The sequence below is a fragment of the Spermophilus citellus genome, assembly GCF_964194105.1.
Source record: "Spermophilus citellus genome assembly, chromosome: 7".
NCBI lineage: Eukaryota > Metazoa > Chordata > Mammalia > Rodentia > Sciuridae > Spermophilus > Spermophilus citellus.
In genome coordinates, this window is record NC_138188.1 from 28128618 (window position 1) to 28134617 (window position 6000).

Genomic DNA, 6000 nt, shown 5'->3' on the forward strand with positions numbered 1-6000 from the left:
TCAAACCTAGTGCCTCATCACTTCTAGGGAAGCACCCTACCATGGAGCTACAACCCCAGTCCCTATTTTTGCTTTATTTAATGAAAGAAAACTAGAAAGAACTGTTGAAACAGACTGAAACCAAGGACTCCTCTGAACTTGAGGAAAACTTTGCAATGTTGAGAGTAAAAGGTGAAGGTCTCTCCTACCCCACCCTACTCCTGGGCCTGGGGGATATCAAGGTAACTGAGAATGGAGATTGCCTCTTGCCCCAGCTTGGTTAGCACAGGCTAACTAAATCGTGTTTAGAATATCATTTGGCTTTTGTTTCTATAAATTGTACTGCTTTTGTGGGGCCCACAGAGAAGCAATCTAGCTGCTTATTTGCTTACTTCTTATGCATATGAGTAATATAGGTGGGTGAATCCTGCCAGCAGTGATCTAGGCAGGGTCCCTGGGGTAGGCTGCTAGTAACACTGTGAGCCATTTTAGTCACTGATAGTGGGAAGGTGTAATATCCAGAGAACCATCTATAAAGAGAAATTGTTCTCTAAAGAAAGAGGGCAAGATCCTAGCTAAGTCTGGGTTGCAATTGCCCCCTGAAGAAGAGCAGAACTTCCAACTACAATTTGTTTTGGGGTCAAAAAAACTGGTTTGAATGAAATCTGAATAGAAAGTGACTTTCCAAACTGTGAAGTATGAGAAGAAAATTCTTCACACACCCCAGAGCACTTTCTTGCTTCCCTAGAGTTCCAGTGTCTTGATTTCAGAGATTAGAAAGGATGATATAGAATTTTCTTTAAATCTTTACGTGGCACCAAGGACAGATCTGGTGCTGTGTGCTGGAACCATTGAGAAGTGAATGCACCCAGGAAATGCTGTTTTGGGGATCCACGTTTGTAAGATCTTTGCTTAGCACCTGGATGGCCACCTTAAGTGACAGCTGCCATCTTAAGAAAAAGTTTCACTTTTCTGCCTGAAAGGGTAAAGTTTCTAAGCTGCAAAGCCTGAATTAAAATGTAAAAGACCGGGCATCGTAAAGTTCCTCTGCTACACCCAGAACCTGAAATTCCTGAGATAGTTAAGACAACGCCCTACTGGCCATTTAGCCTAGGGCCCTGTGCAGTTTGTCACGTAAACATACAGGGCCCGAACCAATCAGTTTGAATGTGTACCCCGCTTAGGAGTGACCAATCACCCCCGCCCGACCTGTTCCCGCCAATGAATGTGCTAATCATGTATGAGAGTTGTTGTTCAATTTTCCCGTGCCTCATGCTGATTTGTTCTGATGTATTCAAAGCCCCCGCCCTCCCCAAAAAGTGTACTTAAGCACTGCTTAGCCTCTGCTCTGGGCTCTGGGCTGCTCTCACTAGAGCCTCAGCGTGCTGAATTGGATCCTCAATAAATCCCCTTCTGCATTTGCATAAGTCAGTCTCTTGCCCTTACATGCCCAAGGGCCTTTCTGAGAAAGGCTCACCATTCCCTTATACCAACCCAACCCTTTACCACCTGTGTTCAGACCTACTCTGCTCTAATCCCTGAACCTGCCCCATAAAAGTCACAGAACCCAAGCCTGTATGTCCTCTCTCCATCTATGGAGAGATGTTCCTTTATTTGTCAGCTCTGACAAATGAACTCTTGTGTGTATCTCTCCCTGGTCTCCATCTTTCATTTCTCACTCACCTATCTCCCGGTGAAAGGGTAAAGTTTCTAAGCTGGAAAGCTTGAATTAAAATGTAAAAGATTAGGTATTATTAAATTCCTCTGTTACACCCAGATTCCTGAGATAGTTAAGACAACGCCCTACTGGCCATTCAGCCTAGGGCCCAGTGCAGTTTGTCACAGGGCCCGAACCAATCAGTTTGAATGTGTACCCAGTTTAGAAGTGACCAATCACCCCTGCCCAGCCTGTTCCCGCCAATGAATGGACTAATCATGTATCAGAGTTGTTGTTCAATTTTCCCGCGCCTCATGATGATTTGTTCTGAGCCCCCCACCCTCCCCAAAAAGTGTACTTAAGCTCTGCTTGACCTCTGCTCTGGGCTCTGGGCTGCTCTCCCTTCTTGAGTGAGCACAGAGTCCCAGCGCGCTGGAACGGATCCAATAAATCCCCCTTGCAATTGCATGAAGCTAGTCTCGTGGTCTCTTTCTCCGACGTTTCACCGGACCCTTACACCGGTTCCTCGCTTTTTTCCCACTGGTGTCGAAACCCTGGATTGGGTTCCCCATGTGCTTGTTCCCCTCTTCAAGGGTCACTGAGTGTCCCCGAGCCCCAATCCGAATTCCATCATGGAATCAGGTCCTCCATTCTGCTGAATGCCCTCTCTGCACCCACTACCAGACATTTCAGGTAAGATCCCTGTCTCCAGTTTACCTAAATGATCTACTACATTCCCAGGATTGATGGTCAATCCACCAGCACTCCCAGGATTACCGTGTGGTCAGGGGCACCCCCAGCCACAGCTTTAACATCTATGGCTGGTCCCTACTGCTGACCAGGTCTATAGGTGGTCTTTAATTTGGATCCTGGGTTTTGAGAAAAACCACCAAAGGTGATTGGGAGTTATTCCTGGTGAGATCTCTCAGCCTTGGGTTCTGCCTACGGCTTCTGCCCTGTCAGGCGCCCAAGTGCTTCTATGGGCCCTGCCCCCAACACTTACCCAGTAGTGGTGAAGACCCCCTGAACGTAATCAACCTCTTGACTGGGTGATACTTGAGACTGGGGGACGCCCCACCTCTAAACTTGCCTCCTAAGTCTCACCATGGGCTACTCCTCATTCATTCCCTTCCATAGTCCTCTAGGTTGCCTCTTAGCTAACCTAGGGTTTCTCACACCCTGGACCTAAACCCCCTAAAACTTACCCATTTGTGCAATCAGATCTGGCCTCAATACTCTAAATGGACACTTAATGGCACTTTAGATCCCAATATTATCAGGTATCTTTACAACTCTTGTGAACTTTTGGGAAAATGGAAAGAGATATCATATGTTCAGGTTTTCTCCGCTCTACATTCCAAGCCCTCTCTCTCTGCAACTCTTACTTTCCTACACAAGTCCTCTTAGCTCTCACCTCCCCTAAGCCTGCTTCCAAAGGTACAGAAGATCCTACCCAGGACTCCTTCTCCTTCCACCCAGTGGATGAGCCCCCCCCATACCACAATTTTCTTTCTGATAAAGCCACCGCAGCAACATGCTCACAGGCTGCTGCTGCCGAACCCACATCTCTGTGTCCTCTATGTGAGGTGGCTCAGGTAGATGATGTAATCCAGGTTCATGTGCCTTTCTCTTTGTCAGATCTTTCACAGATAGAAAAGCAGCTTCTTGGGTCCTATACTTCAAGTCCACCACATATATCAAAGAGTTTCAATATCTGACCCACTCTTATGATTTGACCTTCCATGATGTCCACATGATCTTGTCTAACACAGTCCTGCCCAAGGAGCACAGGCAAGTTTGGGAACAAGCTAGAAATTATGCTGATGAGGTACATCAGATTTCCTCTGCCCCTCTAATTGGCACTGAAGTGGTCCCTGATCAGAACCCCAACTGGGATTATAATTCACCTGGAGGAGAAACTGGTAGGAACCAATTCATCACTTACATCATAGCAGGACTTAAAAAGGCAGCCCATAAGGCTAGCAATTACAAAAAGCTCCAGGAAATAATCCAAGATAAGAATGAAAACCTTCAGCATTTTTAGACTGCCTGACCAAGGCTGAAGTACAATATACTAATCTGGACCCTGAAACTCCAGATGGGAAACAACTACTAATGACCTACTTTTTATCCCAGAATTTCCCTGATATTAAGGCCAAACTAAGGGGCTGATGATGTGGCTCAAGCGGTAGCGCGCTTGCCTGGCATGCGTGCGGCCCGGGTTCGATCATCAGCACCACATACAAACAAAGATGTTGTGTCCGCCGAGAACTAAAAAATAAATATTAAAAATTTTCTCTCTCTCTCCCCCCCTCATTCTCTCTCTCTCTAAAAAAAAAAAAAAAAAAAAAGGCCAAACTAAGGTGTCCCAAGAAGGGACCCATAACTCCCCACGCTGAGGTTCTGGGAGTGCCCTTTAAGGTGTATAATGGGAGAGAAGAGAAGGCTGAGAAGAGAAATATCAGTGCTTGCTCAAGCCATCCATCTGGCCTCAGCATCTGTCCCTGGTTCCACTGGCCCATGGAAGAGTCTTTTGGGGCCACTCAGGCCCTGTTTTAAATGTGGTCAGACAGGTCACTGGACTTGTACATATCCCAAGCCTCGCAAGCCTCCAGGACCTTTTCCTAAATGACATCAGAAGGAATACTGGGCTGTTGACTATCCCCAAGCCCAAAGTGGCCCCTGGCCATCCAGCCCTTCTGGTTCCCCTTTTCTTTCTTTTTTTTCTTTTTTTTTTAAGAGAGAGTGATAGAGAGAGAGAGAGAGAGAGAATTTTTTTAATATTTATTTTTTAGTTATTGGCGGACACAACATCTTTGTTGGTATGTGGTGCTGAGGATCAAACCCTGGCCGCACGCACGCCAGATGAGCGCGCTACTGCTTGAGCCACAGCCCCAGCCCCTGGTTCCCCTTTTCAATTCTTAGGACTGGCTGCAGAAGACTGATGAGGCCCAGATCTCCATCACCCAACCACTACCATCACTCCGACGGGAACCCAGAGTAATTGCGTATTTCAGGTAGGCCTGTCTCCTTCCTCCAAGACACCAGGGCTTCATATTCGGTCCTCAAGGAGTTCTGGGGGCCTACTCCTCGTTCTGTGGCCTCTATTTTCAGAGTAGAGGGAAAACCTTGCCAGCCCTTGGAAATATCTAGCCTTGTTTGTACCTCTGGCTTTCTAGTTTTTACCCACTCCTTTTTGGTCATTCCACAGTACCCTGTTCTGTTTATGGGAAAGGACATCCTCACAATATTGGGGGCTATGCTTTCCTTCTCCCCTTATATATGCTTCCATCCAGCCTCACCTGTCACTTCCCTGATCCTCACCCTTACCATCCCCTATTCCATCTGCTAGTGCCTTCCCGTTACCCCCTTCTGAGGTGGACCCTACTGTCTGGGATGTTTCAAGTCCTTCTATTGCCTCACACCATGAGCTCCTTCACATCTGTTTAGAAAACCCCCTCCATTTTTCTGGCACAATCACGATACTTGTTCTCCCTCCTTGCTGCTGTTGTCCCTCTCTTTTTTTAAAGTAGTCTTGTCAGGCTCCTGACAATAAACCTGCTTCTTATCCCAGGTGTGTGTTTGATTAGTCCCTACATCACTTTTCTTTCATTGATGAGAGTGACTTGATCATGTTCTTCCATCAGCCTTGCTCTCCATTCTGGGGATTGAAGCTGCTTTGGGATCCTGGCCTAAGGGCCCAGGACAATGACCATACACCTTCTTCCATTCACCTAGCGCTCTTCTTCACCCACACACTGGCCTCATTTGGGTAAGTGACTTCGCCCTTCCACTCCCCTCCTCCAAGTCTCTCGCCCATCACTTGCCCATGAACTCACCAAGGGGAACTCCCAATGCCTTTGGGTCTTGGTTCTCAGCTCCTCAGCAGAGCTCATGAAAGCATTGGCTAGGCAACCAAGACTCTCTACGGACAAAGCCCCAAATTAGGGAAGTTGCAGGTCACTCTCTTCTCTCATTCCACTCCAACTGGCCAAGGGGAGCTCCCAAATCCTATCTGATTCACTTCTCAGCTGCCTCCTCACCCACTTAGCCCTACTCCATTGGCTCTTGCTCCTCTTGCTTCCCCGCCCAACTTCTACTTGCCACTAAAGCTCTGGATTCCTCCAGAGACCCTACTTCTAGACAAACAAGGGACCCAGATCCCTCCTACATTGTAAAGCCCTAGGCAGCAATTTCCCTTGCCAAGGCCACACTGAAGCTAACATTGAAATACAGACAGAAGGCTTGATAGGAGGCATAAGGGGGGAAAAGTGTCAATTTAACTTTTCCCTTGCCTAAAAATGTTGGGCATAGCCTCTCATTAACAAGTCAAAAAAACTCACCTTTGGGGCCCCTCTCACCAT